The 14,780-nt window shown below is 34.9% G+C and overlaps 1 long non-coding RNA gene across 3 annotated transcripts; it reads left to right on the forward strand.

Moving 5' to 3' along the window:
• The first annotated feature begins 1,151 nt into the window (after window positions 1–1,151).
• Window positions 1,152–4,712, forward strand: LOC110716932. Of its 3 annotated transcripts, XR_002510630.1 has the most exons (5): window positions 1,152–1,212; window positions 1,334–2,652; window positions 3,198–3,269; window positions 3,372–3,773; window positions 4,067–4,712. It is a non-coding gene; the product is annotated as an uncharacterized LOC110716932 (long non-coding RNA). The 3 variants fall into 3 exon arrangements; XR_002510628.1 differs by having other exon boundaries at window positions 1,334–3,269; XR_002510629.1 differs by having other exon boundaries at window positions 1,334–3,269; window positions 4,077–4,712.
• The last annotated feature ends 10,068 nt before the right edge of the window (window positions 4,713–14,780 follow it).

Below are 14,780 nucleotides of genomic sequence, written 5' to 3' on the forward strand. Positions count from 1 at the left end.
GAGGATTCTAGAATTTCCTAACTGGTTAAGGATTGGGAATATAATCATATAGGGCCTAAATAAGATATTTGGACTCCACATAACTATTTGGTTGTACTAAAGGTGGACCTAGGCTCAATTTGGGATCAGTTTAGTATTTTGGCCATAACTTATTCGTTTTAAGTTGGATTTGGGCTTATAATATATCGTTGGAAAGCTCTTTTCAAACCCCATCCATCTAAACAATAACAAGACTGGAAACATGGACCAAAATAACCAGGTTTGGACGTTTTTATAAATTAGACACGAAATGAATGATTTTAAGGACACGAAATTAATTATTTGAGGTTTAAAGACATTTTGGGTAATGTTAGGAATATGATCAAGGTTTAAGGAAACTTCGCGAGACTCTTCAAATCTTTACCGAACTTGTTAATCAAAACGTGAAAGTTCCTCATCACTGGGTTTGGTTTTTAAGGAGACATAATCAAGTGTCTACAGGCACTTAAAAAACGGTTGTTTGTGGGATGCGGGGCACTTAAAAAAAACACAGGGAGTACTAATTTCATTTCTCCATACACGGGATTTTAGACCCTTTTTGGTTGAAGGGATGTGGCTGGAACACTAGTAGAAAAAGTGAAATAGGCACCGCACTTTTCGCACCGGTTCTTGAAAACCGGTGGTAAAAGAAATGGGCGGGATTGGGAAAAAGACTTTTCGCACTGGTTCCTATTAAACCGGTGCGAAAAAGATTTTTTAAGAGAGAAAAAAAAAGGGAGAATGGGATTTTGCACCGGTTCTAACCAAACTGGTGCGAAAAATGAGTTAATCGCACCGGTTCGGTTCGAACCGGTGTGAAATCTATTGTAAAATAAAAAAAAACCTGGATATACTATTTCTTTCTCTTTCATTTCCTCGATCTTTCCCCTCTCTCATCTGATCTGCCTCTCTCTCTCCTCCATTGAAGCGTACTCGAATTTCTCCATTGAAGGGGCTTCTGAGCTTTCTCTCAGCACTTTCCTCAAACTCCTTCTCTCTCCTTCGATCTCCCTCTCCATAACCGCCACTTTCCTTTTCCTTTCTTCTCTCTTTCGATCTCCTTCTCCTTCTCTCTTTCTACAATATTGGAGGTTAGGGTTTCTGGGTCCGTATATTTTGAATCAATTCGATGTGCGTGCGTCTTCAAAAACAACAAATTCGAATCAATTTTGAACCAAAAATCAGAAATTTGAGGTTAGGGTTTCTGGGTTATTTAGCTTTGCGTTATATTTTGGTCTTTTGGTCCAATTATTCATGTTAAATGCTTTGAAATTTTGGGTTTAATTGATGTAACAATGTTTGAAATTTGTTGAAGATGGCTGGAGAAACTGATACCAACAACAATGGAGGTAACAACGCTTTTAATGAAGATAAGAAGCCTGCTCCTGAAATTGAGTTTGAGGCGAAAGAAAGGCGGTGGCGATGAGGGTGATCCCGAGATGCAGGAGATTTAGGATACCATTGCTGGTGGTAATTCTGAGGTCATATTTTTGACTTCATAGTGTTTATGTTTTTTCATCTTCTTGTATTGCAGAGTTATTAGCTATTGATAGGTTGTGGTTTGCTGCTAATTAAAAGTAATTGTCTTTGCTCTATTGAACTGTGCTTGATTCTATATTTTCCATGTACTTGGCTCTTAATTTGTGCTTTAAAATACCAATTGCCAAAGACTTATGAAGTCTAGTCTAGATTGAAATATAGTAGTTGGAGTAAAATGGAACTCGGTTTTACTTTGACAATTTAGAGATGATAGGAAGAGTTAAAATTTGCATCTGCGAATGCTAGACTTATGAATTCATAGAAAAACAGCTTACTTTTTGCAGTATGAGAAGATAAAAGGTATATTCTTGGCTGCACTTCAGTAGTTCAGTGTGTTAGCTTAGTGTGGGATCTTGGTTTTTATAAGATTGTTGCCCTCCAAAACTAGTTATGTTTGGGCAATTGTTTATGGGGTTCAAATCATGAGAGTGGTTTTTAGTCCTCATTTGAACTATTCTTCTTGTTTGTGAGATTCATGTCTTTTCTACGCAAAATTAGTATTGGTATTTCAATTTACTCTCCAACATACATTGTTGGTCCATTGTACTCCATATTCTATTGCAATAGTAGAAATTTCAATACAACACTACAAATTTAGCTCTACTTCATTCTCATACTCGAATTTCTCTCTCCTTAATTGGTTGAATTTATTAATCCTTAATTTCTACCAGCTTATTTTAGTATGATTTTTTCTTCAATTCGGTTTGATTTCTACTAATTAAGTTTTTTTCTGGATTCGAGATTAAGGATTTTTAATTGTGAGGAAAATTTGGGATAATTCGAGAAATTTTGACTAATTTTCTGTTAGCTTTGTGTGTCACGATTGAGCATAGAATTGTTACTATAAGAATCACTAATCTTTATTTCTGAGGAATCCAATTACCTGTATTCTACCCACTTGAATAATGCCCACCACCTGTTCGACAAAATTACCACTTTTGCTACTAAGCTCTGTTTTGATGATCATCGTTTTGGTTCGACCCTTGTTAATAATGTGTGTTGTTGTGATGGTTTAGTTTTTGTTTGTGACGAGAAAAGCAATATGTTGATGGTAAACCCGACAACGAGGGAGATTAAGGAGTTGCCGAGTCCGCGGTATGTTCAGATGTTCTTTATCCTTATGCTAGTTTTACTATGTATGGAATTGGGTATGCAGAATTGATCCTCTGACCTTGTAGACCATTGGGGGGGGATGCAGATTTACATGATCTATCATTCTCTACTGGATTAGGCTTGACAAATCCCTCCCTGTTCTTTCATTGTTCTTCAATTTTTGTTTTGTTTTCTGTTTTTTTTTTTTCCCGCTTATTGCCTTTATTAGATCTATGATGTCTAACATTTGAACTTGTATGACTACACTAACTATATTAGCAAGCTTAAGAATAGTTTATCTCAAAATAGCAATGCAAATACTTTAAAAGCATACTTAAGGATATCACATACATAATTGGTACTGGACAGTGGCTGCAGGGCAGCAATTAACTAAATCAACTTATTCCTCATTCTTGTTGTCCGGCGTTTATAGTCTTTTGATCAGTTTGCTTAACATTTAATTCTGTGACGATAATTATACAATCTAATTTGCTGCATTTCAATTTGGAGTTGTATGCTCATGTTGGTAGATGTTTTCTCTGACCAAGTGACTAGGAAAGAACCAAAGGAATTGATAAAACTTGTCAGATCTCTTACAGTGGACAGCAATGGAACTTTTGGTAAACTGCTTTGCATAATTTTGATCCTGATAATTGACAGCAATGTCTACGTAATTGCCTGATATAATTGCTTTTTGCTTTTTCCTGATTTATTTCCTCAAGGTGAAACTACTCCAAGTAAGCGAACCCCGGCAATTATGGAAGCCAGGAAATGGCAGCAAGAGAAAAGATCAGGCTTAAAGAAAAAGTTTAAGTAGTCAGTACCATTCCAAGTTTGGAGGAGGGGAAGTGCTGTGATGTCTGGAGGATTGCTTTATTACATGTTACTCAGACCAAATGTTGTCTTATATAATGTGTATTACTATATCTGCTATCTATATGAGCACACAACTTGTTTTAAGGCTTGTTATTATGATTTTTTTTTTCCGGCTTGTTTTAAGGCAGGATTTCCTTCCTTATATGAGTACTGTTATGCTTCTTCTTCTTTAGTCAGCTTAGCTTATACCTAATGTGACCATCTCCTCTGCAGACTGATAATGATATTGAAGATTCCGATGATGAAAGGTACCTATCATGCTTTTTGGCTATAAACCTCAGGCTTTTAAGATTACTGGATTGTTTGTTAGATGCACTTGCTCCAAATGTTTCTTTTTGTATTTTGCCTTAATTTTTTTGGTATTTGTGTGTGTGTCAATGTGCATGTATTTGTGTGCGTGTGAGAGAGGGGAAGAGAGAGAAAGAGAGTTGATGCTATATGGGTTTAGTTCCTTGCTCTTGTTGAATGAAGTTTGTTTATTTTACAGTTAAATCTTTATTATTGTAACATGTGACTTTTCCCCCTCTATTTTTATTTACAGTTAAATCTAGGACTCTTTTGGATGAAGGTCAAGTCTAAGCAATTGTGGATGAAATCAAGCAGGTCCTCACTGCTAGCTCGAGTAGAAAAAGAGAGGTCAGCGAGGGCTAAAGTAGAGGACTATGATGCTGAAGAGAGTAATTTACTTAAAGAGGAAAATGAGCAGTAAGAAAAAGAGAGCGATCAGAGAGGGCCAAATCTTAGAAGTGAGTCCCCTTGGTTGAAAACTATAATCCTTGGTGTGATCACTTAAGTGATCACCCATACAGCCTGAACAGAGTAGAAACACGGCCACAGAAGCAAAACAGGTGCCCAGCCAGCCTGAACAAGACAGAAGCACAACAACGCAGCAGAATAGAAACAGCAGCACAGCAAACAGTAGAGCAGCCTGTCAGCTTGAACACACAACAACACAGCAGCCAGCAGAGCAGCCACCAGCACAAGACCAGGACAGCTCCTGCTGGAACTCAGACCAGGAACAGGACATCAACATAGAACAGTAGCCAAACTGAAGAAAAATAACAATCACTAAAATAGTATGTTGTTCTTGAGCCCTTGCAGCCACTTACAATGTTGTCTTGTCCATTTTTAATGAAAATATGTAACTTTATATATATGTTAGTGTTTATATGTCAATTTAAGTGAAAAAAAATGCACAAAAAAAAAAAAAAAAAAAATTTTTGAGGCATTTTTGCACCAGTTTTGGAACAAAACCGGTGCTAAAAGTTTTTTTTTTTTAAATTTTTTTGGCCACCTTTTGCACCGGTTTAAATCAAGAACCGGTGCTAAACGTTTTTCTTTTAATTTTTTGGAGACTTTTCGCACCGGTTCACATCAAGAACCGGTGCGAAAAATAAGTTTTTGCACCGGTTTTGAACTGGTGCGAAAAGTCTTGGTATTTGGCATCTCTCAAATCAGAACCGGTTCAAAACCGGTGCGAAATGGGGGTTTTGAATCGGTGCTGATTAGCAATTTTCGCCTAGTGGAAGAAAAGAAAGGAAATGGTTTTAATATTGGAAAAATGGAAACTAAGGCCTTGCTTAGTTCAACTTATATTTTCTTATTTAAGAAAAAATAAGTTTAGATCAGATCACAAAAAATACGTTCATATTAGATTGGATCACAAAAAATAAGTTTTATTTAGATCATCGTTTTATGTGTGGTTTTTTATCGCTAAAAAATCAATCAATTTAGATCATAGATCAGATCAGATAAGACTAGATCAGCAAAAATAAGGTGAACTAAACAAGCCTTAATAATCTCATTTTTGTCATTTCTGTTCAAAACAATCCTACCTTTTCGAAATCTGAAAACAATCCCACCTTTAACCCCTACCTGCTTAAAATGATCCCTTGACTGATTTGAGAAGTTGGTAACCGATTTTAGGAGGTGAATTGCCACGTGTCACCTTCTGATTGGTTCTATTTTTCAAAAATAATTTTTTAAAAAAATTAATAGTATAAACCAGTTTTTTTTTATAATTTAAACCAGAAAAAAAAAATTATCACCTTTCCTAGCCTACCTGAACCAGTCCCCCGCCATGCCCACCCCCTTCCCTGTTGGCCGGAGACAGCCTCACCCGTTTCCCCGCCAGTCTAACCAGCCCCACCCCTTCCCCGCCAGCCTGAATTAATTTCACCTCCTTGCTTTTCCTTTTCCTTGTCCAATTATTCTCCACTAGTGACGTGTGAGTTTTCTCTCCCCCATTTAAATAGCCTAACGGTCGTGACAAAAAGTAGCAACCATATAACATCCCATAGTCAATAACAATAATGGTGAAGGTTAGGCGAGATTAGGGTTTGGGTGGGATTTGGTTGGGTTGCTAGCTCAGATGGGGTAAGGTCGTAGGGTCAGCTGGGGTTCAGTGGTTAGGTGGTGGTGGGTTGATAGTGGTGTTTCCATTAAAAGGGTTAGGAAGGTGGGAGGTAGGAAAGAGATAGAATTTAAAAAAATAATAATGATAATAATAACCTGTTAAATAGGTTACATGTGGGAAAAAAAATTATTCCCTCTAGGTTTCTCATGGGGAGGGTTTTTTTGGTTCTCTCTAGGGTTTCTCCCTTGTGAGGGTTTTCCTAGCCTCCATTGGTAGGTATTTTTTTTAAGGTTTTCCTTCTCCCTTCTCCCTTTTCTCTCCATCTCTACCATCTCTTTTCCTCTTGGTCTCAGTTGTGAATCTTTGTAGGGGCATCCACTAGTTTCCTTACCAGTGGTAACCCCAGAAACATTTTAATTGCATTCAATAAATAGGTCGCATCCTTAGGATGATGATTTTTCTCTTGAGTTTATTTTCTTTTTCTATTTGTATGGCTATAGACACCTGATTGTGTCTCCCCAAAAACCAAACCCAGTGATGAGTATCTTTCACGTTTTGATTAACGAGTTTGGTAACGAGTTGAAGAGTCTCGTGAAGTTTCCTTAAACCTTGACCATATTTATAACCTTTCTTAAAATGTTTTAACCCAAAATCATTCATTATGTGTCTTTTAATCCAAAATCATTCATTTCATGTCCTTAAAATCATTCATTTCGTGTCCAACTTATAAAAACATCTAAACCAGATTATTTTGGTCCATAATCCTGGTCCAATTATTGCTTAGTTGAATGGATCTTGAAAAGAGCTTTCCAACGATATATTATAAGCCCAAATCCGACTTATAATGAATAAGTTATGGCCAAAATACTATACCAAGCCCAAAACGAGTCTAGGTCCACCTTATGTACGACCCAGTGATCATGTGAGGGTCTAAATACCTTATTTCCAATCCTAAACCAATTAGGAGCTTCTAGAATCATCTAAAAGGTTCTAATCTATCCTTTTCGAAAAGATAAAGATCAAAGAGTTTGAGATTGAATAAAACTTCTCTTTGATAATCCTAATCCCGGTCTTAACTGAATTTTGTGTCTCATAATTTTTATCCAAATCTTAGATGGTTGGATAGCCCTTGAAATTATCTTTCCAATAATATATCATAATCCCAATTCTGATAAGAAACGGAAAAGATATGACTAAAATACCAAACTTATCCAAAACTGACATTATTCCACTATTTCGATCATATCTTTTATTCTATAAAAGATATCAACCTTATTATAATTAGGTTGGAAATTAAACTTCCACAGCTTTCCAACGACATATTATTTATCTTATTCCGATTTCTGGATCAAAAGTTAAGATAAAAACCAAAACCGCAAAATTGCAGGATTATCGCGCCGCGATAGACCTGTCGCGTTACGACAAAGCTGTCGCGCCGCGATAGAACCTGTTTTATTCTGATTCGGATCCTGACTCTTTTCTAATCCTTCGACCCTTTTTTTTCCTTATAAATAAAGGTCATTTCACCCCGTTTTCAATCATCAACAAGTTTGATCAATCACCAACAATCATCATCAAATCCCTTCTCTAATACTTTCTCTCTCTTTCTTGATTCTTTTCTTAGCCTAGCCTAAACACGTTATAACACACATCTTTGATACTTTCACTAATCAAACACCATACCTCCATCACGAGTTTCAAATACTACTAGCCAATCTCGAAGTTGCCTTCGACCTCGACGTGAAAGGTTGATAGTTGTGAGGGTTTGGTCCTAAATCTATATTTCAATTCTTATTTGATTTATTTGGTTTATTTGATTTACTAACGTGTGTATTATTTTGATAGAAATCAAGATAGTAATGATGCTTAGAATATTATCTTAATTACTAGAAATCAAGATAATAATTCGATTACTTAATTATTCTTTTAATATAGAAATCGTGCTTAGAATATTATCTTAATCCCTAGTTCATGTTAGGATGTTTATTCTGATTTCTAGTATCATGTTAGGATGTTGATTTTAATTTCTAGATCATGTTTAGGGTGTAATTAATATTTCTAATACCATGTTAATTTCTAGTATCATGTTTAGAATAATGCTTCGATTATGATTTTTGTTGGTGACATGCTAGGGTTTCTTATTAATCCATTTAGTATCATGCCTAGGATCTTGCTAATTGTGGTTTGTTATTATGATGATGATTGTTGTGTCAATTATTATGTTGCTTGATTGATTGTTATTACTTGATCACGCCCCTTCTTGCAGGTTTAAAGGGAATTTGTACTTGAAATCACGCTTAATAAGATAATTAATAATTTTGATTTAGGCTAATATGATTTTAATTCAAGTGATCACCAATATTAGATTTATTTTTACATTAATAATCAACCAACGTAGATTAAATATGCTTAGGATTAACTTGATGTATGTATGTTGATCGGAAAGCGCACATAAATATCATAAGAATTAAGTAGAGGCCGATTTAGGGTGGGTTCAATCCCTTTAGGCTGGATTCGTACCATTATCCCCGAATATCCAGTCATGGTTCCGGACCACTATGGAGTTAGTGATCTCCGTGATCGTGAATGGGGTGTAACCTTCACACCCGTAAACGGTTTACAAGCTCCTAAAACTTTTTGGCGACTCTTTTATCTCTAACTTCCTTCCTCTTGGGCGCCACCTTGCTTAAAGGCATGATCACAGTGGGGCTCAAAGTTGAGTTTGAAAAATTCTCACAACGGCGAAAATTGAAGATCTAGGGTTTCATAATCTCTAAAAGAATCTAGAGGATTACATGGGTATTTTCACTCAAACGACTACGCATTTCAAGCCGAATCAGTGCAAACTCACAGATTGTATTGCTTCAGATGAAGTTTTTTTATTAAGTCGATTGTTGATCAAATCTACGATATATTTAGTTTTAAGATGTTATATACTTGTGTTGGAATTCTTGATTTCTTAGGAATTATATGTAAGTGTCGTTTGACTATATTTAATTAATGAAATCCCTTTTCTTCTCGTCAAAAAAGGAAAAAAAAGGGAGGGGGTTATAGGTAAAAAGGATCATTTTGAGCATATGGGGGGTTAAAAGTGGGATTGTTTCTAGATTTCAAAAAGGTGGGATTGTTTTGAGCAGAAGTGGCAAAGGTGGGCTTATTAGTTTTCATTTTTCCTTTAATATATTCCCATGTTTGGTTTAATGAATGACATGAGAATTTAAAGGAAAGGAAGGAAAGTGAAAGGAAAGTCTCTTTATAAATTTTCAGCTTTCTTTCATCCTAAAATTGGAGGAATTTGACTGAAAAGAGAAAAATAAAAGCATATTTCGTATCTCCTTTCTCTTCCCTTCATTAACTTTCATTAACCAAACATTGACAAATAAAATCTCCTTCTTTTCTCTTCTCTTCCTTTGTTTAATTTCCCCTCCCTTCATTTCTCATCTTTTCCTTTACTAATAATGAATCAAACAAAGCCAATGGTAGAAAATACTCCCTCCGTCCCTTAATGATAATCCCTTTCGGTGAAATTTCACGGGAATTAAGAAACTTAAATAAGTAGTAAAATTACATTGGAAATGTAAATTTTCATGGGGTATGCAAAAAAATAGAAAGAGAAAGTAATAAAAGTACTATATGAAAATGCAAAATTTACATGGGAAAGCTAAATTTGCACAAATATTGTTGAGAATTGAAGGGAATTTTGGTAAAAATAAAATTAATATTAATGGTTTTTGGAAAAGCTTGGAGTGAACATTTTGGGACTAAAATTTGGCCAAAAGGGACTATCATTAAGGGATTAAGGGAGTATCATTTTATGATGGAAGGGGTTGGCTGAAAAATAGAAAAAAAAATCTGAAAATCGAAAGTGAGTATAAGTGGAGAGAGGAAAGAATATGAAAAAGGCTAGACAAAAGTTATAAAATCAGGTGCATAGTAAATTACTATGTGGCGGGAAAAAAAGAAAAAAAATATGGGTAACTTTTGTGACAGTATGGGTAACTTTTGATAGTTTAAGGATAATTTTGTGAAAGTAACTGGAAATGTTGTCAGGATCAGGATCCTACTTTGGATCGAAAAGGTGAAGGATCGGATCGGTAAAATTGGATCGTAGGATCGTAAGATCCTACAAAAACTTGTAAAAGGGATGATAAAAGACAATAATAATACTTATTACATGTGATTCGAGGTAAAATTGATGCTAAAACCAATAATTTTGAACTAATTGACCATATTTAAGACAATACAACCAAAAAATAATTTAGAATACTAAATAATCTAAAAAACTAGTAGGATCACATAGGATTAGGGCTGGAAAAAGCTGACACGACCCGAAAACCCAACCCGAAAATAGCGGGTTTGGGTTGAGATTCTTGACCCGAAAACTCACAGTCTCATAGTCTCACTCCTCTTAGCCTCACTTCTCACAGCCATAAGAAGCTCTTTCTCTCTCCTATTTCAATTTTCCTCTCAATTTTCTCTCTCTTCAACCGTGGAGATCCATATTGCAATTCAAGAGTAAGGTAGGGGCAGGTAGTTCCCAGACTTCCCACGCATTAAAATTATGGAAGAATGAGAGGTGGTGGCGGCGGCACTAGTGATAGTATCAACTAGCAAGGCTTAAGTTCTAATTAGTGAAATTAAAGGACACAAGGGTGTGATGAAGCTGATGTCTGATGATGTTTACAGTACTATTCTCATGTTTTTGTTATATATCCTATAATGCATAATCTGTAAGGTATGATATTTAATTTTAAAAAAAAAATTTGGGTTGTAATCGTTAATTAGGAATTTAGGATTGTTACTTTGTTGTTTATTTAGATTTGAAATGAAAATTTATGAACTTTTTTTAAAAAATCAGCTTCAGGTCAAAGAAACTTGATTTAGAACCAAAAAAAAAAAAAAAAGTCAAGTCAATTTTGGGTTGACCTGAACCCGAAATTATCAGGTTTAGGTCAACATTTCCAACCCGAAAAAGTTAAATGGATCAAGTCGGGTTGGGGGGTTGCTAACCCAAAATTAGGTGACCCGAACACGAACCCGACCCGACCTAATCCATTTGCAAGCCCTACATAGGATCAAGTACGATCGTACGATCCTACACGATTCTACGCGATCCTATCCGATCCTACCATACTTAGGCTGAAATTCCTCACCATTTAGTTGATTTTCAGGATCGGGTGGGATCGATGTATAACACCCTAAAAATTTTCTTCCTTTAAAATACATGTTTTACCCTTTTAAAATATGAAATAGAAAATAATTAAGGCATTACCGCCATCGTGATAACGGCTAAATCATTTATCAAAGATACAAAGCAGAAGACATTTTTCAAACCTTTTAAACCAAAGTACAAGTCTAACAAAGTAACAGTTCAACCAAGCAAAGTAAAGTCAAACAAAGTCACACCTACAACTTGGAACCATTGTAGGCCCTTTTAAAGCCAAACCATTATTTTAAAACCAACGCGATAGTATCCTCAAATAATAATAATAACCAATAATCAATAATAAACACATATTTGAAATAGAACTAGAATAGGATTCGCTCTTCGGTCAAGCCCCAACATGAACATGCTGCAACACCTGAAAAGCTGCTCTTTAATTGTCCCTACTACTCACCATAAGAAATGGATCGTTTTAGGGCCAAGATAAAGACAAGGCCAAACACACACAAAACACAAACAATCAGCAATGTTGTGTACATAAGCGTAAAAGGAAACACACTAACATGATAGCATCCTAGCAATAACAACATAACTTATCTTTCCTCAGTGTTCAACCAACCTACAAACAATAGACATAACATGGACTCATTACTTTATTTACTTTGATTACGCATCGAACGAGTTTCCAACCAAATCCCTGCCCCAAATAAATTGAGGTAAATTACTCCAGAAGCTAACCAAGTAGGCATAGATGTCACATGAAAGTGACGGACGTCCTATGCATCATAATAATAAAAAAGAATGTACAACGTTTTGTACCCCCAGTAGAATTATTGATCAAATATAGAGTCACATAACTCCCCCCATATGTTCATACTCAAGGTATATACGTTGTAAGAGTTTTTGGTGCGTAACATCTTTCACTTTACGTTGTTTACACATTTTAAACTTGGTGATGACTCTCAATCAATCAACATAATCAACCAACATGAATCATTCAAGTAATCAAACATTCCAATTTAGTTCTTGAACTGTTTTTAAACTACCTCGGTGTAGAAACACCTTAAGCGCATAAAGCACCGCAAACCCTATCCCTTGGTGTATAAACACCTTAAGTGCACGTAGGCACCACAATATAATTTATCCCTGTGTTCTAAGACCCTTAATAGCTCAATTCCCATGCTTATAGCATCAATAAAAATTATATGAACCATAATAAAATTCAAATTTATTATTCCAAACCAAATTAAACATTTAGTTTAATCAAATAAGCCTTTAAACATGCCAATAATAAAATTGTGGTCCATATACATTATTCCAAACATCATAAATTCCAACAATAATTCATTTCAAATAAATCATGCCTCATAAACCAATCAACAAAACCAATCCAACTTCACAAAACCAATCCAATCCAACAATTCCAACCAATTCCTAGCATGATACTAACTTGGAGTTAATTAAATAAATCCTAGCATGCTTCTACACGCTTTAGTAAATACCGAGTACGCGAACATACCTTATATTGTCTTTCTAAAATGCTAGAAATCACCTAACTTAAAGTCTCCTACAATACCAAGTGCATAACTCAATTAATCCCACTTAATTACAATTTTGCTAATGATCCGGATCGTTTGGTAAAAATTGGATCGTAGGATCGTACGATCCTAAGATTCGGATCGCAGGATCGTACGATCCTAAGATTCGGATCGCAATTCTAATAACAATGGTAACTAGGTAATATGGGGTAGCTTTTGATAGCCTAAAGATAACTTTGTGAGAATAAAAGTAATTGGGTAATATAAGTAACTTTTGATTATTTAAGGTAATTTTGTGAGATAAAGGTAATTGAGTAAAAAAGATAACTTTTATGAAACTAAGGGTAACAAATGCGAGCGTCATAGCTAGCCATGTCCGGAAAGCTGTTTTGGTTTTATATTGCCTCAAATTTAGTTGTTGGCTGCATTAATGAGAGAATATATATAAACTAATGTTTTTAGGGGTGTAATTGTCCGCATACTATTCTTAAAAATGTTAAAAATAAAGAGACAAACAACTTCAATCAGAGCAAATAAGTAAACAAACATTCTTAGGGGGTATAAATGTCCGTACACTATTCATAAGAGTTTTCTCAAACTTTTTAAATGTAGGGATATAGGTAAATTTTGATAAACAATAGCTGGATATACATTAAATTTTACTAGTACATCCGATGCTTGCAAAAACTTATGATATGCCGATATGAGGAGACCACTAGTGGATAGAAAAATAGTAAAATATCGTTAAAAGTTTTCAAAAGAAAATGAAATAACTAATTAAACACGGCCGCAAAAGGAACTAGAGCAAGTAATAAGATACGGACGGAGTGTAATTTGTTACGAGTATTCATAAACTCTTATACTCTGGCTGGCCTTACTGATTATTAATTAGTACTCCGTATAATATATACAATTATGTAATATGCTATTGGTATTTTAGATTTGTCACAATGCCTTTTTAAAAATTAAATTTCTTATAATTTTTATTAATATCTATAATAATATATAAAGTGAGAAAGACTTTTGGATGATAAATTTCACTTTCCCTAAATACCCCTCTCATTTTATTCTTTATTATTTTATAAAAAATACCACCCTTTTAAAAAAAAAAATTATCTTTCATCCTTTTTTTAATTTATTTTTTAGAAGTCATATCCTATATTCCTATTATTTATCCTACATGACTTCATCAACATATTATTTTTAAATAACATATTTATTTTGTAATTACTATTTTTTTTATGCATCAACAATTTTTAAACCCACTAATTCTTTTGGTATTTTATTACAAAAGGAGAATAACATTATGAAGAAAAAAAAAAGAGAATAATAATTTTTTTTATATTACACACGTATGCATTGCGTGTGTCTTTTAGCTTATTTAATTAAAAGACATATTTGGTCAAAGTTATGCCTCGACAAATACGTAAATACGAGTGTTCATAAATTGGTCCAGACCTAAAAAATGGACCGGGCCAGACCAGACCAACCCCAGGACCAGACAGAATTAATTGGTCCGGTCTTCGGGTCTAGAAATTTATTGTTTCGGTCTTCGGTACGGTCCGGTTCAAAACCCTATTTTTTTGCTTAAAATTATGTGTGAAACCTTAAATAATGGTTAAGATTATCCTTAATAAGCTTAGAAAACTTTAATTTTATGAGCTTTTTTGTACTAAACATACAAAAAAGACATTAAAATATAGTTTTTCCTTTACTTTTTTCGACTTTTTCATTAAATTATTAAAAACTTAGATTTTTTTTAAAAATTCTTAAACCGGACCAAAGCGGTCCAGTCCGGGGTTTGACTGATTCTTTCGGTCCGGTCTGGGTTCGGTCCCAGCTTAATCGGTCCGGTCTTCGGTTCTTAAAATTCTAATTTTCGGTCTTCGGTCCGGTCCGGTCTTGGACCGATGAACAGCCCTATATGTAAACACATTGTACCATTAAAAAAAATAAACAGAAGGAGTTATTTGTAAGTCGTAAATTGTTAGTGGATTGGTAAACACCGCCATAAAAAACGATCACCACCACAAACATTTGGTGTGAATGAACAACCATACCCCTACTAATTCACCACCCCTTCCGACCGGCGACGACGACCACCACCACCACCCTGACCGGTGAACCCACCACATCCCCCTCAATGACGACCCACCACCTTCCCTCGCCGACGGGAAGGTGGTGGTTTTTTTTTTTT

Source organism: Chenopodium quinoa, unplaced genomic scaffold, assembly GCF_001683475.1.
Source record: "Chenopodium quinoa cultivar QQ74 unplaced genomic scaffold, ASM168347v1, whole genome shotgun sequence".
In the NCBI taxonomy this organism is placed as follows: Eukaryota; Viridiplantae; Streptophyta; class Magnoliopsida; order Caryophyllales; family Amaranthaceae; genus Chenopodium; species Chenopodium quinoa.